Below are 27,278 nucleotides of genomic sequence, written 5' to 3'. Positions count from 1 at the left end.
TGTCGCAAAAAAATTTCGACAAGTTCAAGGTGTTGACTACGATGAGATTTTCTCACTCATATCGATGCTTAAAAGTCTGTCCGAATCATGTTAGCAGTTGCTGCATTTTATGAAATCTGGCAAATGGATGTGAAAACTGTATTCCTTCATGGATTTCTAAAAAGAAGATTTTTATATGATGCAACCAGAAGGTTTTGTCGATCCTAAAGGTGCTAACAAAGTGAGCAAGCTCCAGCGATCCATCTATGGACTGGTGCAAGCATCTCGGAGTTGGAATATATGCTTTGATAAAGTGATCAAAGCATATGGTTTTATACAGACTTGCGGTGAAGCATGTATTTACAAGAAAGTGAGTGGGAGCACTACAACACTTCTAATAAGTATATGTGAATGACATATTGTTGATCGGAAACAATGTAGAATTTCCTGGAAAGCATAAAGGAGTGTTTGAAAAGAGTTTTTCAAAGAAAAACCTCGATGAAGCTGCTTACACATTGAGCATCAAGATCTATAGAGATAGATCAAGAGGCTTGATAAGTTTTTTCAATGAGTACATACCTTGACAAGATTTTGAAATAGTTCCAAATGGAACAGTCAAACAAGGAGTTCTTGCCTTTGTTACAAGGTGTGAAGATGAGTAAAGACTCAAAACCTGACCACAACAGAAAAAAAGAAAGAGAATGAAAAGTCATTCCCTATGCCTCAGTCATAGGTTCTACAAAGTATGCTATGTTGTTTACCAGTCCTATTGTATACCTTAGCATGATTCTGGCAAGGGAGTACAATAGTGATCTCGGAGTAGATCACTGGACCACGGTCAAAACTATCCTTAGAGGACTAAGGAAATATTTCTCGGTTATGGAGGTGATAAAAGAGTTCGTCGTAAAGAGTTACGTCGATGCAAGCTTTTTACATCGATCTAGATGACTCTAAGTCTCGATCTGGATACATATTGAAAGTGGGAGCAATTAGCTAGAGTAGCTCCGTGCAAAGCATTGTAGACATAGAAATTTGCGAAATACATACGGATCTGCATGTTGCAGACCCGTAGACTAAACTTCTCTCACAAGCAAAACATGATCACTCTTTGGGTGTTAATCACATAGTGATGTGAACTAGATTATTGACTCTAGTAAACCCTTTGGGTATTAGTCACATGGAGATGTGAACTAATCACATAAAGATGTGAACTAGATTATTGACTCTAGTGCAAGTGGGAGACTGAAGGAAATATTCCCTAGAGGCAATAATAAAGTTATTATTTATTTCCTTATATCGTGATAAATGTTTATTATTCATGCTAGAATTGTATTAACCACAAAATTAGTACATGTGTGAATACATAGACAAATAGAGTGTCACTAGTATGCCTCTACTTGACTAGCTCGTTGAATCAAAGATGGTTAAGTTTCCTAGCCATAGACATGAGTTGTCATTTGATTAACGGGATCACATCATTAGAGAATGATGTGATTGACTTGACCCATCCCGTTAGCTTAGCACAATGATCGTTTAGTTTGTTGCTACTTCTTTCTTCATGACTTATACATGTTCCTCAGACTATGAGATTATGCAAGTCCCGAATACCGAAGGAACACTTTGTGTGCTACCAAACATCACAACGTAACTGGGTGATTATAAAGGTGCTCTACAGGTGTCTCCGATGGTACTTGTTGAGTTGGCATAGATCGAGATTAGGATTTGTCACTCCGATTGTCGGAGAGGTATCTCTGGGCCCTCTCGGTAATGCACATCACTATAAGCCTTGCAAGCAATGCAACTAATGAGTTAGTTGCAGGATAGTGCATTACGGAATGAGTAAAGAGACTTTCCGGTAATGAGATTGAACTAGGTATTGTGATACCGGCGATCGAATCTCGGGCAAGTAACATACGGATGACAAAGGGAACAATGTATGTTGTTATGCGGTTTGACCGATAAAGATCTTCGTACTATATGTAGGAGCCAAGATGAACATCCAGGTTCCGCTATTGGTTATTGGCCGGAGACGTGTCTCGGTCATGTCTACATAGTTCTCCAACCTGTAGGGTCCGCACGCTTAATATTCGGTGACGATCGGTAGTATGAGTTTATGTGATTTGATGTACCGAAGGTAGATCAGAGTCCCGGATGAGATCGGGGACATGACGAGGAGTCTCGAAATGGTCGACATGTAAAAATCGATATATTGGACGACTATATTCGGACATCGGAATGGTTCCGAGTGATTCGGGTATTTTTCTGAGTACCGGGGAGTTACGGGAATACGGGGAAGAAGTATTGGGCCTCATGGGCCAAGTGGTGGTAGAGAGGAGGCAGGGCGCGCAGCCCGCCTAGCCCAAACCGAATTGGACTAGGGGGTCGGCCCCCCTTTCCTCCTTTCCTCCCTCTCCATCCTTCTCCCCTTCCCCCTTCCTTTCCTTCTCCTAGTAGGAGTTGGAAAGGGGAGTCCTACTCCTACTAGGAGGAGGACTCCTCCTCTTGGCGTGCCCTAGGAGGGCCGGCCGGCCTCCCTCCTTGCTCCTTTATATACGGGGGCAGGGGCACCGTAGAACACACGGGTTGATCATTGATCCCTTAGCCGTGTGCGGTGCCCCCCTCCAACATAATCCACCTCGATCATATCGTAGCGGTGCTTAGGCAAAGCCCTATGTCGGTAGCAACATCATCACCGTCATCATGCTATCGTGCTGATGAAACTCTCCCGTGAAACTCAGCTGGATCGGAGTTTGTGGGACATCATCGAGTTGAACGTGTGCTGAACTCGGAGGTGCCGTGCATTCGGTACTTGGATCGGTCGGATCGTGAAGACGTTCGACTACATCAACCACGTTCTCATAACGCTTCCGCTTACGATCTACGAGGGTACATGGATAATACTCTTCCCTCTCGTTGCTATGCATCACCATGATCTTGCGTGTGCGTAGTAATTTTTTTGAAATTACTACGTTCTCCAACAGTGGCATCCGAGCCAGGTTTATGCGTAGATGTTATATGCACGAGTAGAACACAAGTGAGTTGTAGGCGATACAAGTAATACTGCTTACCATCATGTCATACTTTGGTTCGGTGGTATTGTTGGATGAAGCAGCTCGGACCGACATTACATGTACGCTTACGCGAGTCTAGTTCTACCGACGTGTTTTGCACACAGGTGGCTGGCGGGTTTCAGTTTCTCCAACTTTAGTTGAATCGAGTGTGGCTACGCCCTGTCCTTGAGAAGGTTAAAATAGCACTAACTTGACAAACTATCGTTGTGGTTTTGATGCGTAGGTAAGAACGGTTCTTGCTCAGCCCATAGCAGCCACGTAAAACTTGCAACAACAAAGTAGAGGACGTCTAACTTGTTTTTGTAGGGCATGTTGTGATGTGATATGGTCAAGACATGATGCTATATTTTATTGTATGATATGATCATGTTTTGTAACCGAGTTATCGACAACTGGCAGGAGCCATATGTTTGTTGCTTTATTGTATGCAATGCAATCGCCCTGCAATGGCTTCATTTTATCACTAAGCGGTAGCAATAGTCGTAGAAGCAATATTTGGCGAGACAACAACGATGCTACGATGGAGATCAAGGTGTCGCACCGGTGACGATGGTGATCATGATGGTGCTTCGGAGATGGATATCACAAGCACAAGATGATGATGGCCATATCATATCACTTATATTGATTGCATGTGATGTTTATCTTTTATGCATCTTATTTGGCTTAGATTGACGGTAGCATTATAAGATAATCTCTCACTAAATTTCAAGGTACAAGTGTTCTCCCTGAGTATGCACCGTTGCGAAAGTTCGTCGTGCCGAGACACCACGTGATGATCGGGTGTGATAAGCTCTACGTTCACATACAACGGGTGCAAGCCAGTTTTGCACATGCGGAATACTCGTGTTAAACTTGGCGAGCCTAGCATATGTAGATATGGCCTCGGAACAATAGAGACCGAAAGGTCGAGCGTGAATCATATGGAAGATATGATCAATATAGTGATGTTCACCATCGAAAACTACTCCATCTCACGTGATGATCGGACATGGTTTAGTTGATTTGGATCACGTGATCACTTAGATGACTAGAGGGATGTCTATCTAAGTGGGAGTTATTAAGTAATATGATTAACTGAACTTTAATTTATCACGAACTTAGTCCTGATAGTATTTGCATAACTATGTTGTAGATCAATAGCTCGCGATGTAGCTCCCCGTTTATTTTGATATGTTCCTGGAGAAAAACTAAGTTGAAAGATGTTAGTAGCAATGATGCGGATTGGATCTGTGATCTAAGGATTATCCTCATTGCTGCACAGAAGAATTATGTCCTTGATGCACCGCTAGGTGATAGACCGATTGCAGGAGCAGATGCAGACGTTATGAACGTTTAGCGAGCTCGATATGGTGATAGTTTAGTGCACCATGCTTTACAGCTTAGAATCGGGGCTTCAAAGACGTTTTGAATGCCATGGAGCATATCAGATGTTCCAAGAGTTGAAATTAGTATTTCAGACTCATGCCCATGTCGAAAGGTATGAGACCTTTGACAAGCACTTTGCCTACAAGATGGAGGAGAACAGCTCAGCTACTGAGCATGTGCTCAGAATATCTGAGTACTACAATCACTTGAATCAAGTGGGAGTTAATCTTCCAGATAAGATAGTGATTGACATAATTCTCTAGTCACTATCACCAAGTTACTAGAACTTCGTGATGAACTATAATATGCAAGGGTTAACGGAAATGATTCCCAAGCTCTTCGTGATGCTGAAATCGACGAAGGTAGAAATCAAGAAAAGCATCAAGTGTTGATGGTTAACAAGACCACTAGTTTCAAGAAAAGGGCAAAGGGAAGAAGGGGAACTTCAAGAAGAACGGCAAGCAAGTTGCTGCTCAAGTGAAGAAGCCCAAGTCTATACCTAAACCTGAGACAAAGTGCTTCTACTACAAAGGGACTGGTCACTGGAAGTAGAACTACCCCAAGTATTTGGTGGATAAGAAGGATGGCAAAGTGAACAAAGGTATATTTGATATACATGTTATTGATGTGTACTTTACTAGTGTTTATAGCAACCCCTCAGTATTTGATAATAGTTCAGTTGCTAAGATTAGTAACTTGAAACAGGAGTTGCAGAATGAACAGAGACTAGTTAAGGGTGAAGTGACGATGTGTGTTGGAAGTGGTTCCAGAATTGATATGATCATCATCGCACACTCCCTATACTTTCGGGATTATTGTTGAACCTAAAATAAATGTTATTTGGTGTTTGCGTTAAGCATGAATATGATTGGATCATGTTTATTGCAATATGGTTATTCATTTAAGTCAAAGAATAATTGTTGTTCTATTTACATGAATAAAACCTTCTATGGTCATACACTCAATATAAATGGTTTATTGAATCTCGGTCATAGTGATACACATATTCATAATATTGAAGCCAAAAGATGCTAAGTTAATAATGATAGTTCAACTTATTTGTGGCACTGCCGTTTAAGTCATATTGGTGTAAAGCGCATGATGCCACTGTTGGGGAACGTAGCAGAAATTCAAAATTTTCCTACGTGAAATTTTCCTACGTGTCACCAAGATCTATCTATGGAGAGACCAGCAACGAGGGGAAGGAGAGTGCATCTACATACCCTTGTAGATCGCTAAGCGGAAGCGTTCAAGTGAACGGGGTTGATGGAGTCGTACTCGTCGTGATTCAAATCACCGATGACCAAGTGCCGAACGCACAGCACCTCCGCGTTCAACACACGTGCAGCCCGGTGACGTCTCCCACGCCTTGATCCAGCAAGGAGAGAGGAAGAGGTTGAGGAAGACTCCATCCAGCAGCAGCACAACGGCGTGGTGGTGATGGAGGAGCGTGGCAATCCTGCAGGGCTTCGCCAAGCACCACAGAAGAGGAGGGAGAGAGAGATATGCAGGGCTGCAGCAACGAGAGATCAATCACGTGTGTTTTGGGCAGCCCTGCCTCAATATATATAGGGAAGGGGAGGGGCTGCGCCCCCTCTAGGGTTCCCACCCCTAGGGGGGCGGCGGATCAAGGATGGCGGCCAAGAGGGGAGAGGAGAGGGAGGCGCACCAATATGGGCCCTAAGGCCCATATCCCTTAGGGTTTGCCCCCTTTCCACCTCTTAGGCGCCATGGGCCCTTGTGGGAGGCGCACCAGCCCACTAAGGGGCTGGTCCCTCACCACTCTTGGCCCATGCAACCTTCCGGGGTTGGTGGCCCCACTTGGTGGACCCCCGGGACTCTCCGTGGTCCCGGTACGTTACCGATAAACCCCGAAACTCTTCTGAACCAAAACAGGACTTCCCATATATAAATCTTTACCTCCGGACCATTCCGGAACTCCTTGTGACGTCCGGGATCTCATCCGGGACTCCGAACAACATTCGGTAACCACATACAAACTTCCTTTATAACCCTAGCGTCATCGAACCTTAAGTGTGTAGACCCTACGGGTTCGGGAGACATGCAGACATGACCGAGATGACTCTCCGGTCAATAACCAACAGCGGGATCTGGATACCCATGTTGGCTCCCACATGTTCCACGATGATCTCATCGGATGAACCACGATGTCAAGGACTTAATCAATCCCGTATTCAATTCCCTTTGTCTATCGATACGATACTTGCCCGAGATTCGATCGTTGGTATCCGATACCTTGTTCAATCTCGTTACCGGCAAGTCTCTTTACTCGTTCCGTAACACATCATCCCGTGATCAACTCCTTGATCACATTGTGCACATTATGATGATGTCCTACCGAGTGGGCCCAGAGATACCTCTCCTTTTACACGGAGTGACAAATCCCAGTCTCGATTCGTGCCAACCCAACAGACACTTTCGGAGATACCCGTAGTGCACCTTTATAGTCACCCAGTTACGTTGTGACGTTTGGTACACCCAAAGCACTCCTACGGTATCCGGAAGTTGCACAATCTCATGGTCTAAGGAAATGATACTTGGACATTTAGAAAAGCTTTAGCATACGAACTACACGATCTTGTGCTAGGCTTAGGATGGGTCTTGTCCATCACATCATTCTCCTAATGATGTGATCCCGTTTTCAACAACATCCAATGTGCATGGTCAGGAAACCGTAACCATCTATTGATCAACAAGCTAGTCAACTAGAGGCTTACTAGGGACATGGTGTTGTCTATGTATCCACACATGTTTCTGAGTTTCCTATCAATACAATTCTAGCATGGATAATAAACGATTATCATTAAACGATTATCATGAACAAGGAAATATAATAATAATCAATTTATTATTGCCTCTAGGGCATATTTCCAACAGTCTCCCACTGCACTAGAGTCAATAATCTAGTTCACATCGCCATGTGATTAACACTCACAGGTCACATCACCATGTGACTAACACCCAAAGAGTTCTGGGTTTGATCATGTTGCTTGTGAGAGAGGTTTTAGTCAACGGGTCTGAACCTTTCAGATCCGTGTGTGCTTCACAAATCTCTATGTCATCTCCTAGATGCAGCTACCACGTTCTATTTGGAGCTTATTCCAAATAACTGTTCTACTATACGAATCCAGTTTACTACTCAGAATAATCTGGATTAGTGTCAAAGTTTGCATCGGCGTAACCCTTTACGACGAACTCTTTTACCACCTCCATAATCGAGAAGATTCCTTAGTCCACTAGTTACTAAGGATAACTTTGACCGCTGTCCTGTGATCCATTCTTAGATCACTCTTGTACCCCTTGACTGACTCATGGCAAGGCACATTTCAGGTGCGGTACACAGCATAGCATACTGTAGAGCCTATGTCTTAAGCATAGGGGACGACCTTCGTCCTTTCTCTTTATTCTGCCGTGGTCGAGCTTTAAGTCTTTAACTTCATACCTTACAACTCAGGCAAGAACTCCTTCTTTGACTGATCCATCTTGAACACCTTCAAGATCATGTCAAGGTATGTGCTCATTTGAAAGTACCATTAAGCGTTTTGATCTATCCTTATAGATCTTAATGCACAATGTTCAAGTAGCTTAATCCAGGCTTTCCATTGAAAAACACTTTCCAAATAACCCTATATGCTTTCCAGAAATTCTACGTCATTTCTGATCAACAATATGTCGACAACATATACTCATCAGAAATTCTATAGTGCTCCCACTCACTTCTTTGGAAATACAAGTTTCTCATAAACTTTGTATACACCCAAAATCTTTGATCATCTCATCAAAGCATACATTCCAACTCCGAGATGCTTACTCCAGTCCTCAGAAGGATTGCTGGAGCTTTGCATCCTTATTAGCATCTTTTCAGGATTGACAAAACCTTCTAGTTGTATCACATACTACCTTTCCTCAAGAAAATCGTCGAGGAAACAATGTTTTGACATCCTATCTGCAAGATTTCATAAATAATGCAGTAATCGCTAATATAATTCCAACAGACTCTTAGCATCGCTATGAGTGAGAAAGTCTCATCGTAGTCAACTCCTTGAACTTGTCAGTAAACATCTTAACGACAAGTCGAGCTTTCTTAATGGTGACATTTACCATCATTGTCCGTCTTCCTTTTAAAATCCATCTGTACTCAACAGCCTTACGACCATCAAGTAGTTCTTCCAAAGTCTACACTTTGTTTTCATACATGGATCCTCTCTCGGATTATATGGCCTCGAGCCATTTATCGGAATCCGGGCCCACCATCGCTTCTCCATAGCTCGTAGGTTCATTGTTGTCTAGCAACATGACTTCCAAGACAGGATTACGTACCACTCTAAAGTAGTACGCATCCTTGTCATCCCACGAGGTTTGGGAGTGACTTGATCCGAAGTCTCATGATCAATATCATAAGCTTCCACTTCAATTGGTGTAGGTGCCACAGGAACAACTCTTTGTGCCCTGCTATACACTAGTTGAAGTGACGGTTCAAGTCTCCACCATCCTCCCACTCAATTCTTTCGAGAGAAACTTTTCCTCGAGAAAGGACCCGATTCTAGAAACAATCCTTTATTGCTTTTGAATCTGAGACAGGAGGTATACCCAACTGTTTTGGGTGTCCTATGAAGATGCATTTATCCGCTTTGGGTTCGAGCTTATCAGCCTGAAACTTTTTCACATAAGCATCGCAGCCCCAAACTTTTAAGAAATGACAGCTTAGGTTTCTCTAAACCATAGTTCATACGGTGTCATCTCATCGGAATTACGTGGTGCCCTATTTAAAGTGAATGTGGTTGTCTCTAATGCCTAACCCATAAATTATTGTGGTAATTCGATAAGAGACATCATGGTATGCATTATATCCAATAGGGTGCAGTTATGATGTTCGGACACACCATCACACTATGGTGTTCCAGGCTGTATTAGTTGTGAAACAATTTCCACAATGTCTTAATTCTGTGCCAAACTTGTAATTCAGATATTCATCTCTATGATCATATCATAGATCTTTTATCCTCTTGTCACGACGATCTTTCAGCTTCACCCTGAAATTACTTGAACCTTTCAATAATTCAGACTCGTGATTCATCAAGTAAATATACTCAACATCTACTCAAATCATCTGTGAAGTAAGAACATAACAATATCCACTACACGCCTCAGCACTCATTGGACTGCACACATCAAAATGTATTACTTCCAACAAGTTGCTTTCCATTTCCATTTTACTGAAAACGAGGCTTTCAGTCATCTTGCCCATGTGGTATGATTTGCATGTCTCAAGTGATTCAAAATCAAGTGAGTCCAAACGATCCATCTGTATAGAGTTTCTTCATGCATATCTACCAACAAACATGGTTCGCATGTCTCAAACTTTTCAAAAATGAGTGAGTCCAAAGATCCATCAACATGGAGCTTCTTCATGCGTTTTATACCGATATGACTTATGTGGCAGTGCCACAAGTAGGTGGTACTATCATTACTATCTTATATCTTTTGGCATGAACATGCGTATCACTACGATCGAGATTGAATAAACCATTCATTTTAGGTGTAAGACCATTGAAGGTATTATTCAAATAAACAGAGTAACCATTATTCTCTTTAAATGAATAACCGTATTGCGATAGACATAATCCAATCATGTCTATGCTCAACGCAAACACCAAATAACAATTATTTAGGTTTTAATACCAATCTCGATGGTAGAGGGAGCGTACGATATTTGATCATATCAACATTGGAAACACTTCCAACACATATCGTTAGCTCACCTTTAGCTTGTCTCCGTTTATTCCGTAGCTTTTATTTCGAGTTACTAACACTTAGCAACCGAACCGGTATCTAATACCCTGGTGCTACTAGGAGTACTAGTAAAGTACACATCAACACAATGTATATCCAATATACTTCTATCGACCTTGCCAGCCTTCTAATCTACCAAGTATCTAGGGTAATTCTGCTCCAGTGGCTGTTCCCCTTTATTACAGAAGCACTCAGTCTGGGGTTTGGGTTCAACCTTGGGTTTCTTCACTAGAGCAGCAGCTGAATTGCCGTTTCATGAAGTATCCCTTTGTTCCCTTGCCCTTCTTGAAACTAGTGGTTTCACCAACCATCAACGATTGATGCTCCTTCTTGATTTCTACTTTTGTGGTGTCAAACATCGCGAATATCTCAAGGATCATCATATATGTCCCTGATATATTATAGTTCATCACGAAGCTCAAGCAGCTTGGTGGTAATGACTTCGGAGAACCATCACTATTTCATCTGGAAGATCAACTCCCACTCGATTCAAGCGATTGTTGTACTCAGACAATCTGAGCACAAGCTCAACAATTGAGCTTTTCTCCTTAGTTTGTAGGCTAAGAAAATCGTCGGAGGTCTTATACCTCTTGACGTGGGCACTAGCCTGAAATCCCAATTTCAGCCCTCGAAACATCTCATATGTTTCGCGACATTTCAAAACCGTCTTTGGTGCCTCAACTCTAAACCGTTTAACAGAACTATCACGTAGTTATCAAAATGTGTATGTCAGATGTACACAACATCCACAGACAACGTTCGAGGTTCAGCACACTGAGCGGTGCATTAAGGACATAAGCCTTCTATGAAGCAATGAGGACAATCCTCAGTTTACGGACCTAGTCCGCATAATTGCTACTATCAACTTTCAACTAATTTTTCTCTAGGAACATATCTAAACAGTAGAACTAAAGCGCGAGCTATGACATAATTTGCAAAGATCTTTTGACTATGTTCAGGATAATTAAGTTCATCTTATGAACTCCCACTCAGATAGACATCCCTCTAGTCATCTAAGTGATTACATGATCCGAGTCAACTAGGCCGTGTCCGATCATCACGTGAGACGGACTAGTCAACATCGGTGAACATCTTCATGTTGATCGTATCTTCTATACGACTCATGCTCGACCTTTCGGTCTACTGTGTTCCGAGGCCATGTCTGTACATGCTAGGCTCGTCAAGTTAACCCTAAGTGTTTTGCATGTGTTCCGAGGCCATGTTTGTACATGCTAGGCTCGTCAACACCCGTTGTATTTGAACGTTAGAATCTAACACCCGATCATCACGTGGTGCTTCGAAACACGAACTGTCGCAACGGTGCACAGTTAGGGGAGAACACTTCTTGAAATTGTTGTAAGGGATCATCTTATTTACTACCGTCGTTCTAAGAAAATAAGATGTATAAACATGATAAACATCACATGCAATCAAATAGTGACATGATATGGCCATCATCACTTTGCTCCTTTTGATCTCCATCTTCGGGGCTCCATGATCATAATCGTCACCGGCATGACACCATGATCTCCATCATCGTGTCTCCATGAAGTTGTCACGTCATCTATTACTTCTACTACTACAGCTAACGGTTAGCAATAAAGTAAAGTAATTACATGACGTTTATGTTGACACGCAGGTCATAAATAAATAAAGACAACTCCTAGGCTCCTGCCGGTTGTCATACTCATCGACATGCAAGTCGTGATTCCTATTACAAGAACATGATCAATCTCATACATCACATATATCATTCATCACATCCTTTGGCCATATCACATCACATAGCATACCCTGCAAAAACAAGTTAGACGTCCTCTAATTGTTGTTTGCATGTTTTACGTGGCTGCTATGGGTTTCTTGCAAGAACGTTTCTTACCTACGCAAAGACCACAACGTGATATGCCAATTGCTATTTACCCTTCATAAGGACCCTGTTCATCGAATCCGATCCGACTAAAGTAGGAGAGACAGACACCCGCTAGCCACCTTATGCAACTAGTGCATGTCAGTCGGTGGAACCTGTCTCACGTAAGAGTACGTGTAAGGTCGGTCCGGGCTGCTTCATCCCACGATGACGTCAAATCAAGATAAGACTAGTAAAGGCAAGCATATTGAACAAAATCAACGCCCACAACTACTTTGTGTTCTACTCGTGCATAGAAACTACGCAATAGACCTAGCTCATGATGCCACTGTTGGGGAACGTAGCAGAAATTCAAAATTTTCCTACGTGTCACCAAGATCTATCTATGGAGAAACTAGCAACGAGGGGAAGGAGAGTGCATCTACATACCCTTGTAGATCGCTAAGCGGAAGCGTTCAAGTGAACGGGGTTGATGGAGTCGTACTCGTCGTGATTCAAATCACCGATGACCAAGTGCCGAACGCACGGCACCTCCGCGTTCAACACACGTACAGCCCGACGACGTCTCCCATGCCTTGATCCAGCAAGGAGAGAGGGAGAGGTTGAGGAAGACTCCATCCAGCAGCAGCACAACGGCGTGGTGGTGATGGAGGAGCGTGGCAATACTGCAGGGCTTCGCCAAGCACCACAGAAGAGGAGGGAGAGAGATATGCAGGGCTGCACCAACTAGAGATGGAATCGCCTGTCTTATGGGCAGCCCAATGCCTCTATTTATATAGGGAAGGGGAGGGGCTGCGCCCCCTCTAGGGTTCCCACCCCTAGGGGGGCGGCAGCCCTAGATGGCCAAGGAGGTGGCGGCCAAGAGGGGAGAGGGGAGGGAGGCGCCACTAGATGGGCCCTAAGGCCCATCCTCTTTAGGGTTTGCCCCCTTCCCACCTCTTAGGCGCCATGGGCCCTTGTGGGAGGCACACCAGCCCACTAAGGGGCTGGTTCCTCACCACTCTTAGCCCATGCAAGCCTCCGGGGCAGGTGGCCCCACTTGGTGGACCCCCGGGACCCTCCCGGTGGTCCCGGTACATTACCGATAAACCCCGAAACTCTTCCGATGACCAAAACAGGACTTCCCATATATAAATCTTTACCTCCGGACCATTCCGGAACTCCTCGTGACGTCCGGGATCTCATCCGGGACTCCGAACAACATTCGGTAACCACATACAAACTTCCTTTATAACCCTAGCATCATCGAATCTTAAGTGTGTAGACCCTACGGGTTCGGGAGACATGCAGACATGACCGAGACGTTCTCCGGTCAATAACCAACAGCGGGATCTAGATACCCATGTTGGCTCCCACATGTTCCACGATGATCTCATCGGATGAACCACGATGTCAAGGACTTAATCAATCCCGTATTCAATTCCCTTTGTCTATCGGTACGATACTTGCCCGAGATTCGATCGTCGGTATCCCGATACCTTGTTCAATCTCGTTACCGGCAAGTCTCTTTACTCGTTCCGTAACACATCATCCCATGATCAACTCCTTGATCACATTGTGCACATTATGATGATGTCCTACCGAGTGGGCCCAGAGATACCTCTCCGCTTACACGGAGTGACAAATCCCAGTCTCGATTTGTGCCAACCCAACAGACACTTTCGGAGATACCCGTAGTGCACCTTCATAGTCACCCAGTTACGTTGTGACGTTTGGTACACCCAAAGCACTCCTACGGTATCCGGGAGTTGCACAATCTCATGGTCTAAGGAAATGATACTTGACATTAGAAAAGCTTTAGCATACGAACTACATGATCTTGTGCTAGGCTTAGGATTGGGTCTTGTCCATCACATCATTCTCCTAATGATGTGATCCCGCTATCAACGACATCCAATGTCCATGGTTAGGAAACCATAACCATCTATTGATCAACGAGCTAGTCAACTAGAGGCTCACCAGGGACATGGTGTTGTCTATGTATCCACACATGTATCTGAGTTTCCTATCAATACAATTATAGCATGGATAATAAACGATTATCATGAACAAGGAAATATAATAATAATCAATTTATTATTGCCTCTAGGGCATATTTCCAACAGAAACTCCATGCTGATGTGTTTTGGAAGCACTTGATTATGAATCACTTGATGCTTGTGAACCATGCCTCATGGGCAAGATGACTAAGACTCCGTTCTCCGGAACAATGGAGCGAGCAACTGACTTATTGGAAATAATACATATTGATGTACGCGGTCCGATGAGTGTTGAGGCTCGCGGTGGGTATCGTTATTTTCTGACTTTCACAGATGATTTGAGCAAATATGGGTATATCTATTTGATGAAACATAAGTCTGAAACATTTGAAAAGTTCAAAGAATTTCAGAGTGAAGTGGAAAATCATCATAGCAAGAAAATAAAGTTTCTGCGATCTGATCGTGGAGGAGAATATTTGAGTTACGAGTTTGGTCTTCATTTGAAACAATGCGGAATAGTTTCGCAACTCACGCCACCTGGAACACCACAGCGTAATGGTGTGTCCGAATGTCATAACCGTACTTTATTAGATATGGTGCAATCTATGATATCTCTTACCGCTTTATCACTATCATGTTGGGGTTATGCATTAGAGACAGATGCATTCAAGTTAAATAGGGCACCATCTAAATCCATTGAGACGACAACATATGAACTGAGGTTTGGCTAGAAACCTAAGCTATCGTTTCTTAAAGTTTGGGGCTGCAATGCTTATGTGAAAAAGTTTCAACCTGATAAGCTCGAACCCAAATCGGAGAAATGTGTCTTCATAGGATACCCAAAGGAAACTGTTGGGTACACCTTCTATCACAGGTCCAAAGGCAAGATCTTTGTTGCTAAAAGTGGATCCTTTCTAGAGAAGGAGTTCCTCTCGAAAGAAGTGAGTGGGAGGAATGTAGAACTTGATGAGGTAATTGTACCTTCTCCCGAATTGGAAAGTATTTCATCACAGAAATGAGTACTAGTGATCTCTACAGCAATTTGTGAGGAAGCTAATGATGATGATCATGAAACTTCAGATCAAGTTACTACGGAGCCTCGTAGGACAACCAGAGTATGGTCCGCACCAGAGTGGTATGGTAATCCTTTCTGGAAGTCATGCTACTAGACCATGACGAACCTACGAACTATGAGGAAGCGATGATGAGCCCAGATTCGCAAAATGGTTAGAGGCCATGAAACTGAGATGGGATCCATGTATGAGAACAAAGTATGGACTTTGATTGACTTGCCCGATGATCAGTGAGTCATTAAGAATAAATGGATCTTCAAGAGGAAGACGGACGCTGATAGTAGTGCTACTATCTACAAAGCTCGAATTGTCGCAAAATGTTTTCAACAAGTTCAAGCTGTTGACTACGATGAGATTTTCTCACTCGTATCGATGCTTAAAAGTCTGTCCGCATCATGTTAGCAGTTGCCGCATTTTATGAAATCTGGCAAATGGATGTGAAAACTGTATTCCTTCATGGATTTCTTAAAAGAAGAGTTGTATATGATGCAACCAGAAGGTTTTGTCGATCCTAAAGGTGCTAACAAAGTGAGCAAGCTCCAGCGATCCATCTATGGACTGGTGCAAGCATCTCGGAGTGAATGACATATTGTTGATCGGAAATAATGTAGAATTTCCTGGAAAGCACAAAGGAGTGTTTGAAAAGAGTTTTTCAAAGAAAGACCTCGATGAAGCTGCTTACACATTGAGCATCAAGATCTATTGAGATAGATCAAGAGGCTTGATAAGTTTTTTCAATGAGTACATACCTTGACAAGATTTTGAAGTAGTTCCAAATGGAACAGTCAAAGAAGGAGCTCTTGCCTGTGTTACAAGGTGTGAAGATGAGTAAAGACTCAAAACCCAACCACAACAGAAAATAGAAAGAGAATGAAAAGTCATTCCCTATGCCTTAGTCATAGGTTCTATAAGTATGCTATGTTGTTTACCAGTCCTATTGTATACCTTAGCATGATTCTGGCAAGGGAGTACAATAGTGATCTAGGAGTAGATCACTGGACAGCAATCAAAACTATCCCTAGAGGACTAAGGAAATATTTCTCGGTTATGGAGGTGATAAAAGAGTTTGTCGTAAAGAGTTACGTCGATGCAAGCTTTTTACATTGATCTAGATGACTCTACGTCTCTATCTGGATACATATTTAAATTGGGAGCAATTAACTAGAGTAGCTCCGTGCAAAGCAATGTAGACATAGAAATTTGCGAAATACATACGGATATGAATGTTGCAGACCCGTAGACTAAACTTCTCTCACAAGCAAAACATGATCACTCTTTGGGTGTTAATCACATAGTGATGTGAACTAGATTATTGACTCTAGTAAACCCTTTGGGTATTAGTCACATGGAGATGTGAACTAATCACATAAAGATGTGAACTAGATTATTGACTCTAGTGCAAGTGGGTGACTGAAGGAAATATGCCCTAGAGGCAATAATAAAGTTATTATTTATTTCCTTATATTGTGATAAATGTTTATTATTCATGCTAGAATTGTATTAACCGGAAAATTAGTACATGTGTGAATACATAGACAAATAGAGTGTCACTAGTATGCCTCTACTTGACTAGCTCGTTGAATCAAAGATGGTTAAGTTTCCCAGCCATAGACATGAGTTGTCATTTGATTAACGAGATCACATCATTAGAGAATGATGTGACTGACTTGACCCATCCCGTTAGCTTAGCACAATGATCGTTTAGTTTGTTGCTACTTCTTTCTTCATGACTTATACATGTTCCTCGGACTATGAGATTATGCAACTCCCGAATACCGAAGAAACACTTTGTGTGCTACCAAACGTCACAACATAACTGGGTGATTATAAAGGTGCTCTACAGGTGTCTCCGATGGTACTTGTTGAGTTGGCATAGATCGAGATTAGGATTTGTCACTCCGATTGTTGGAGAGGTATCTCTGGGCCCTCTCGGTAATGCACATCACTATAAGCCTTGCAAGCAATGCAACTAATTAGTTAGTTGCAGGGTAGTGCATTATGGAACAAGTAAAGAGACTTGCCGGTAACGAGATTGAACTAGGTATTGAGATACCGACGATCGAATCTTGGGCAAGTAACATACCGATGACAACGGGAATAACGTATGTTCTTATACGGTTTGACCAATAAAGATCTTCATAGAATATGTAGGAGCCAATATGAACATCCAGGTTCCGCTATTGGTTATTGACCGGAGACGTGTCTCAGTCATGTCTACATAGTTCTCGAACCCATAGGGTCCGCACGCTTAACGTTCGGTGACGGTCGGTATTATGAGTTTATGTGATTTGATGAACCGAAGGTAGTTCAGAGTCCCGGATGAGATCGGGGACATGACGAGGAGTCTCGAAATGGTCGAGACGTAAAAATCAATATATTGGACGACTATATTCGGACATCAGAAAGATTCTGAGTGATTCGGGTATTTTTCGGAGTACCAGAGAGTTACGGGAATACAGGGAAGAAGTATTGGGCCTGATGGGCCAAGTGGTGGAAGAGAGGAGGTAGGGCGCGCGGCCCCCCTTGATCAAACCGAATCGGACTAGGGGGCTGCCCCCCTTTCCTCCTTTCATCCCTCTCCTTCCTTCTCCCCTTCCCCCTTCCTTTCCTCATCCTAGTAGGAGTAGGAAAGGGGAGTCCTACTCCTACTAGGAGGAGGACTCCTCCTCCTGGCGCGCCCTAGGAGGGCCGGCCAGCCTCCCCCTTGATCCTTTATACACGGGGGCAGGGGCACCCTATAACACACAGGTTGATCATTGATCCCTTAGCCGTGTGCGGTGCCCCCCTCCACCATAATCCACCTTGATCATATCGTAGCGGTGCTTAGGCGAAGCCTTGCGTCGGTAGCAACATCGTCGCCGTCATCACGCCGTCATGCTAACGGAACTCTCCCGTGAAACTCTGCTAGATCGGAGTTCGTGGGACGTCATCGAGATGGACGTGTGCTGTACTCGGAGGTGCCGTGCATTTGGTACTTGGATCGGTCGGATCGTGAAGACGTTCGACTACATCAACCGCGTTCTCATAACGCTTCTGCTTACGGTCTACGAGGGTACGTGGACGATACTCTTCCCTCTCGTTGCTATGCATCATCATGATCTTGCGTGTGCGTAGGAATTTTTTTGAAATTACTACGTTCCCCAACAATCTGACATCGCACATGCTTTGCAAATGGCAACTGTGTGCATGCTTGCACACGTTTCTCTCTGTGAACCGTCTCAGATTATGGTGCATATCGCAAACTTTTTTGTTTTACCAACCATGTGTGTCGTAACAACCTGGAGAGCGTAATTTCATCGTAATTTAATTGCTGCTTTTTCAAATTGTATCAGATTTGGATTTGAATTTGAATTTGAATGCATGCTACAGCTTTATTCATATCCATCAGGTTCAAACAACCAATGCATTATTTGATTCATAGGTACATATGTTCAAGAATTACATAAGAACCAAATGAAGAATGTTGAACCACAGTTGTATACTTGTACTATTAAAGACGGTAAAGAAAGAGGCGAAATACATTCTGGTTACTGAACAAGGTGAAGCGGAATGCCCATATTGTGCCCTCCTCCATGCAGAAGGCACACATGACTCTAAACATCTAGATAATCATCGTGTTCTGGTAGAAATACTTTAACCTTTGCATGCCCACCAATCATGTAGTTTGAGAGGTAATCTTGAGTAAACTGCTTTGGCAACCACTGCAAAGGAAAAGGATTCAGACATTGTCATCTAACACAACTCATTATGGGCAGTAAAAAGAAGGTTGCAGAGTTCTTACTTACCATCATGTAGTTCACTGTTGTCTTGGATAAAGTGTAAACAAATAGTTTAATTGCCATCTTTGGATCCATTTTACTAACAATCTTTATCAGCTTTCTCACTTGATGCTAGTTCATCGATATCTCATTGCCCCATGCACAGAAAGGGTCGAAGCACGGATCTTTACCAATGACATATGTACCTAAAAGCACCAAGTTAATATTAGAAGCTAAACATCAATTGCACAATGATGTAGTACAACACTCTTTTATAATATGTCTATATACATCCGTATGTGGTAGTCCATTTTAAATCTCTAAAAAGACAAATATTTAGGGAGTATCTTATAACATCCAATATACTCACATATTAGATGAATTAACATCTTATATTTTGGGCCGGAAGGAGTTTAGTGCATTCATACAAATTATCGGCTGATTAATTGTTGTATCCATGGGTTACAGTTAGTATGAGCTAGTTTAGGCTTAAATAGCCCTAAAGTATATCTAAACATGAGGGCTAGTTTGATCTAGTTGCATCTACAACCCACCCAAAAAATATCCAACCCAAGAGGTGCTAATTGGAGCTAGTGCTCCTAGTGCATTTATTGTCAATCTAACTCTGCCATCCAAACAACTCTTTGGATGGAGTTAGTTCAGGGTTAGTCATGAGCTAGAAACTAACTCTAACCTCTAGCTAAGGTGAGTATCCAAACAGGGTTGTGTTGTTATTGTTGTTGCTGCTCTTCTACGTATATCTAGACATCATTAGAACATTAATGTAACACTCTTCCTTGTTGCTATGTAGCCTAGGACTGAATATTTAGACATTAAGTACAGTGCATGTTGCTATGTAGCCTCAGATATATTACATGTGGCCCTAGTTAACCTAACGATAAATGGGTTGCAGATATATTTAGTTAAAAGTCTGATTCACCGATTAGTCCCTTATCAGTTGTCGGCCTATATGGTACCAGCTACCGATATCCTGAACAGTGAGCAGATATAAGCCATGGGATGAAACTAACCTCGATGGAAAACAGTAGTCGTTCCCAAAATTGTCCTGTGTGGGTACATCAAGAAGCATGTTAAGCACAACAGGCTAAACATCAACAAAAATTATCCATGGCAGACAAAATAATCTCCAAAAGATAGCTTTAGTGTGCATGTTTAAGCACGCTAGTAAAGCAAAACAAGTGGAAAGGTGTGCTAACTGCAACAGGCCTAACATTTAACAACAAGCAAACATAGTCATTCAAACTGGTATTGTGCCGGTCTAAGTACACTGGTTATTGTTAAATAAAAATGGAAAGGCATGTTAACTACAAGATGCGGCAACCAAATGTAGTCATTCATAGTGGTATTGTTGAAACTGGTATTGATAAAATTGAACTGCACAGTTCATACTTGCACATATAGAACATCACGTTTCGAATAACTGGAATAAACAAGGCATACTACGAACAACTAAAGATAGCATTTGAAACTGGACATATGCTAACTACAGACAACTGAACAATCAAAAAACTTTAAAAGAGGCATATGCTAGCTATAACAGGCTTAACACCAAGCAAATATATGCATTCCTATCGGTATGTTTAAAACTGGATTGATGAAATGTACTGCACAGTAAATAATTGCACATATAGAGCATCACATTGTGAACAACTGAAATAAACAAGGCATACTACAAACAACCATATATAGCAATTAAAACTGGACATATTCTCACTACACTACAAAAGGGACTCGACAAAACAAATCATTGGTTTCCCCCTGTGAAGAGGAACGACAAAACAAATCATGGGTTTCCTCACTTGTCATAGATGGGCTCATTCCCGTGGGTAGAGCATGGACCCTGGATGCGCTCCATGTTGTCGCAGATGGGCTCCTTCCCCTTGGAAGAGCACGGTTGTAGGGTGCCCTCCCTGATGTCGCAGATGGGTGCTTTCCCCTTGGAAGAGCAGATGGGCTCTTTCCCCTTGGAATAGCCTGAGAGGGTGCCCTCCTCGTGGTCGCCGTCGATGAGGTTTGACTTGGAAGCTATGGATCCCAAGCCAGCGTCGCAGACCGTGTCCTTCAGAAATGACAAAAGGGGCTCGATGGCGATGTAGAATGGCAAATTGTTGACAGCGAGCCAGAGGAGATCAGCAGCGGGGCCATGGATGAGATCGACGATGGTTGAACCCGAGGGGTTGGGGGTGGGCCACTTAAGCTGTGACATAGCCCGCCTTAGGCCATCACTGTCGATGACCTCGATGTCGTAGCCGGCGGCTGAGACATGCCCGCATACTCTAGCCCGCTGCTTGAGTGCCTACCGTCAGTAATGGTCGTTAGGTTCCTCGGCAACGTCGGGCGAAGAGATCGCTATACACCTCTTTTGGGCTAGTCGCTCCTCGAGCTCCATGGGAAGCGTAGCCGGGCTTAGGCTACGATGCTCTGGAGTGGGGGATGGGGATCTTTGGTAAAGGGGGCGTTTGGCAGGCGTCATCTAAGAAACTCAGGGCGGCCTAGGTATGGAGATCGGTGGGTAAGTTGCACGGGCAAACCGGTAGATGTTGACAATGGAGGCCTTGCGGCGGCGGGGGGTGTGGGGGACCTTTCTAGGGTTTTGAGCGAGGGAGGGGGTGTGTGTGCGCGCACACACCCGAGGAGGTTTTGCTCTCTCTCTCTCTGTGTGTGTGTGTGTGTGTGTTGTGTGTGTGGAGGGGGCACGGGGTGTTTGAGGAAATGACATGGGTACTGAAAATTTTACTACGCGGGAGTCAAACACGGGAGTGAAATGATGGGATATTGAAAATTTTGATGATAGTGCATCGCACACGGTCCGGAGATAACAACCGTGTGTTATGAAACAGAAAAACCCTCAAGGCGGGCAGATATTTTCTATGGATGCAGGCAGGATTGGGAACAAGAAACATCGCACACGGTCCAGAGATAACAACCGTGTGTTATGAAACAGAAAATCCTCGAGGAGGGTAGATATTTTCTAGGGATGCAGGCGGGATTGGGAACAAGAAACATCGCACACGGTCTGGAGATAACAACTGTGTGTTATGAAACAGAAAAACCCTTGAGGCGGGCAGATATTTTTGAGAGGGGGAGCCTCGTGGAGCCCAATGTACTGTGTAGATATGTGCGTGACAGGGGCACTGGCGTGGCACACGGTTAGTTTGAGTGAATTGTGTCTGTTGCGTCTTCCGACTTGTCTAATGTTCATAAATTTGGCAAAAAATGATGCAGGAGAAGGTCAGAACATGAACACACTTGCATATGGACCAAATTTATGTATCAAAAGGGTGGTTTGATTTTCAAATACCAAATGCAACTTCGATGTGGAAACTCTGTCGCAAAGTGCACGGTATTGCTTGCCTGAAGTGTCGGTGGGAACCACACCTATGGGATCTCTCAGATCCCTTCTACGGTCGGTGGGCTCGGGGTCATGAGGAGAGCAGGTTTTGGAGCTAGCACATGGATTGTTTACCCAGGTTCGGGCCACTAGGATGCGTAAAACCCTAGTCCTGCTTTGGTGGATGTATTGAGTGTTCTTGAGCTTTTTGACCTAGCTACAATGGCTGTGCCGTCCCAAAAAGCCGAATCCCTCTCCTGGTCGCCTCGGGCCTCCTTTTATAGGGAAAAGGGGTTGCCACAGTGGCACACAGGATGTGGAAAGGCCTACAGTGCGCGAGCTTATCGCACGGCATTACGGGACAAAGTGCATTAAATGCGCTACATAGGTGTCCATTAGCTTTATCGGGGACGAGAACGAGACCCGTCCCATCCGTCGCCGCTTCACCTCGCTTCGACACACGCCAAGACCAGTGATGCATGCAGCGCCATGTAGGCAGGCAGGTAGCTGAGGTAGCGCGGTGGTAGGGCCTTCATGAAGATCTGCATGCCGCCACGCAGGTGCTTGCTGATTTGGCCTGGAAGCTGCATGTTGCCACGCAGGTGCCTGCCCAGCTGGTTGGGCTGGCAGCTGCATGCGAACGGCGGTGGAGTCTTGGCTGGTGCGGGCCTGACAGTGGCCCTACTGGCGCCCTCGGCAAGGGCCTTGCCGAGGGCCCGGCAAGGGTCTTGCCGTGGTGTCGCAGCCGTCCCTGGCAAGACGCTTGCCGGTGGTCTTGTGGATTTCCCTGGCGAGGATCCCACCGAGGGTCGTCGTCTTCTAATCCTCATCTGATCATGTGTGTTTATGATCTTGACAAAGATCTGCATGCCACCACGGAGGTGCCTCCCGAGCCCTGGTCCCAATGTAGTTATTGGGTCGGAGCATGTGGGCTCAAGGGTGGCTCGCTCTGCTGGTGTTGGGCAAGTTGCCCCGGCAAGGCTCTTGCCGGGGCTGCGGGGGGCCGCCTCGGCAAGGATCTTGCCAAGGGAGTCCACCTCTCCCTCTTTCTGGTCTTGGCATCGCCTTGGTTGTCTTGTGCTTCGGCTTCTCTCCGGCTTCCCTCCTCTGCCCTGCTAAGTGTGGCTGCGGCGCGTGGCTCTGACTACCCGTGCACAAGTAAAGGGGTAAAAAGGAGAGCCCCTACTTTTGTACACCGACAGGAGCCCCTAGGCCTGGGCCACACATAAGCGCGACGCGTTGTTGGGCTAGGCCCAGAACGGTGCACGGGCAGGCGGGGCGGATTTTACCGTAGTAACTTCTCGTCCGCTACGCTTCCCCATGACCCAGGTTGAATGCACGACGTGGAGGGTCGTGCATGATGTGGGGGTCATGCGTGGGGCGGTTTCCGCATGCATGCGTCACATCATGGTTAATGGGAGAGGAGGCGGCCTGCGCCTTCCCCATAAAAAGACGAATAACCGTGGGCGCGCTGCTCACTTTACCCCTTGTGTCTTCTCCAATCTCAGGGCCGTCGTTCCTTCCTTCTTCCTCCTCAAGCCCCTGCTCGCCGCCGCTGCACTTTCGCTGCCCTTTCCCTTCCACCACTCGCAGCCGCCATGGCACCCAAGACTGGCAAGGGCAAGGGAGAGGCCAAGAACGCCGGAAGGGCGGAGCCGCCGGAAAATGAGTTGGCGGCGTGGTGGACGGAGCTCGCCAACTTTCCCTCGACGGTCGATGCGGCCCACCTTTGGGACAACTTTAGGCTGCTGTGGGGGGTCAAGATGGGGGAGAGATGACGAGGAATCCTGCCACACGCGTCATCCCTGCCAACTGCGGCAAAGCTGCCCCAAATCGGTATCCGTTCTTTGTCGATTACTTCTCCTGCGGCCTCTGCCCCCCCTTCTCCGATTTCTTCAATGACATCATGCATACCTTCGGCTTCCACCTCCTGGATTTTACCCCAAATGCCATGGCGTGCATGGCTCTCTTCGCCCATCCCTGCGAGGGCTTCGCCGGAGTGCACCCCAACACGGCGCTCTTCCGCCACTACTTATTCCCTCGGATCCAGCTGGGAGGCGCCATCTCCGATTGTGTCACCTCGATCCCGAGGTCCAAGGGGACATATCCGGAGGGTGGTCAGAATGAGAGGTGGGAGGAGTGGCAGGGCTGGTGGTGCTAGATTGAAGAGGAGGATCCACAAGAGTTCTGTCGGGTGCACCAGGCGCCGCCGGTTCATGGAAACGATTGGAGCAGTGTCGATGCCGACGACACGAAGCTCACGGTCGCCACCACTAGGATTCTTCGCCTCATCGAGGCCGGGCTCACCCTTGAGATGATAGGAGCGGATTTCATCCGCCGCCGAATCGCTTCGCTGCATAACAAGGGGAGGCCGGCCTGGCTCTTCACGAATGCAGCGGACATCATGTGACTCCGCCCCGGGCTCGACCACAACTTCACCGTGTTGGCGCACGCTCACTTTTGCCAGCAGCTCTTCCAGCTCGATGTGGACCCCGACAGCAGGGCCGAGAGGTCCAGCAAGGTTGCGAAGGCCGGCAAGGTCGTCAAGGGGGATGTGCTGCAAGGCGATTAAGTTGGGTAACGCCAGGGTTTTCCCAGTCACGACGTTGTAAAACGACGGCCAGTGAATTGTAATACGACTCACTATAGGGCGAATTCGAGCTCGGTACCCGGGGATCAAGTGCAGGAGTTTTTTGATACCCTGGAGGAGAAGTACATCCGCGAGGAGCCGCGGCTCGTCCAGGAGACCACCTAGGTGGAGCTCGACTACATCGCCGCCAGGGCGGCAGAGGCGGAGCTCGCCAGGGAGGCCAGCAATGCCGGCTGCATGGAGGACAAAGCTGCGGTGGCCGTAGAAGAGAAAGAGCTCGCCCAGTGGGCGGAGTCCGCTGGGGAGGCCAGCAGCGCTGGTACTGGGGCTCCTCTTATTGGAGATGACGATGATGAGCCGTCCGAGGAGGAGGCTGAAGCTATCGTGCCCCCAGCCGCAGGGAAAGGGCGAGTCCTGCGACGGGCCAGCTCCGGCGAGCCGGTTCGGTCCGGCAGGGCCATGCTACCCCGGCCAGCCCAGGAGACGTCCGCGCGCCAAACAAGGGCTGTGGCGGCGAAGAAGTTGGTGACGGACGCGATGGCGAAGAAAAAAGCATCTGCTTCTTCTTCGTCCAAGCGTTCCCCAACTCCACCTGCTCCCCCTCCTCCGGCAGGTGACGACACGGAGGTCTTCTTCGACCTCGAGTCTCTTAGCCCGAGGAGGAAGAGGAAGGCAACGTAAGAAGAAACGGAGGACGAGTAAGTGCTTCAACTCTTGTCATCTCCGTCCCTCCGAGCCGTATATCTTTTCTTGACTTGGCTTCATCTTGGCAGGAATGCGGAGACACTAGCCCAGAGGGTGAAGAGGGCCAGGTCTTCGGTGGGCGGCCAGCCCCCGGCGGGCACCTCTAAGGCGCCACTGGTGGTGGTGAGCAGCCCGGACAGTAGCCCCCGGCACAACCCCCAGCGTAAGCTCATCACCCGCCCCTCGTCAACGTGTGTCGTGGGTACGATTCTTGGTACTGACCTTGCCGTGATCGCAAGAGGGGGATAGCAGCAGGAGGAGCCACTGAGGACTACCCCCAACACGCCGCCTCCGTCAACCACATCGCCTCGAGGGGCGTCCCCGGCAAGGGCGCCAAGCACCAAGCCCATGCACACGGAGGAGGAGGAGGAGGAGAACTTGGGCGCCGGCGGCTCCACCTTGGCGCCAAATGTTGGCGAGGAAGGGGCTACTTCTTCCCAGCCTGGCACAGGTACATCATTTGCCTCCCACCCCTTTTCTTTTTCTTGAATCTTGGTCTTGGCTTCACTTCACCCCCCTTCCAATATCCAGATGCTCTCCTGGCGGACCAGGAGGACCTGGACACCGTCATCGAGATGTCGCCAAGGGTGCTGCGGCGGAGGCCAAGAAGATCGCCGCCGAGGAGGCCGCCAAGGGCGCTGCCGAGGAGGCTGCCAAGGGGCCTGCCAGGGGCCCGGCAAGGCTGCTGCTGAGGAGGAGGTGGCGGGTGACCAGCCTTCCTCCTCTGCTGCCTCTAGCTCTGGCAGGTACCTGAGGGTGAGCGACGACCTTTTCGTCCACCTCCCAGGGTCGTTGAGCTCTAGTGCGCCCATCGAGGGAGGGGTGTTTGACGAAGAGGTGCTTGCCGCCGTCGGGCTCGAGGTTGTTGCCGAGCCGAGCGCCAGAGGCGATGGTTCTCAGGAGGAGCGGCTTCTCTAGGCCATGGGTGCCCACTTCCAGAAGCTCTAGGCGTTCCACCGCGCCCGCCTGGACAAAGCCAAGTCTAGGGCAGCAACGGTGGACAAGGCGGAGGCGGACCTCAAGGTACGCGTCACCGAGACGCATACTTGGTTCTGCCAAGCTTGTGAGGAGCCGAAGGCCGCCCAGGGCGAGCTGGCCAAGCGTGAGGTGGAGCTCACCATGAAGCGGGCTGACATTGAGAAGGCTCAGGAGACGACGGAGAACTTGGCTGCCGCAGCTGAGGCCGCTCGAGCCCAGTACCAGTCCGCGCTGAACTCCCAGGCGGAGGATCTTGCCGCGCGTGAGGAGCAGCTTGCCACAACGCTCCGCGGCGAGGATGAGGAGGTGGAGAAGCTCGTCGTGGACCTGACCCAGGAGCTAGAGCAGAGGCACAGGGAGGCACTCAATGCCTAGGCTCAGGTTCACGCCGACAAGATGAAAGAGTTGGAGGTGGAGCAGGACGGGCTGAAAAACTAGGTCTTGACGCTGTCCAAGGAGAAGGACACGCTCAAAAACTCTCTGACGGAGGCGCAGGGCGCGATCCCCGACAAGGCCGGGCAGCTCTCCAAAGACAACAACTCCATCAAAGACCTCAAGATGAAGTTGGAGGGTCTCGAGGGGATGATGTCAGAGGGCAAGGCCCGGGAGGAGGCCCTGGCCAAAGACCTGGAGACCGAGAAGCAGCTGCGGAAGAATGAAGCCGCCAACCACAAGGATTTTGTGGAAGGTGAGAACCGCTGGATC

Source organism: Triticum urartu, chromosome 6 (genome assembly GCF_003073215.2).
Source record: "Triticum urartu cultivar G1812 chromosome 6, Tu2.1, whole genome shotgun sequence".
Taxonomy (NCBI): domain Eukaryota; kingdom Viridiplantae; phylum Streptophyta; class Magnoliopsida; order Poales; family Poaceae; genus Triticum; species Triticum urartu.
The sequence above is the reverse complement of the archived record's forward strand: the minus strand, read 5'-3'. Positions refer to the sequence as shown.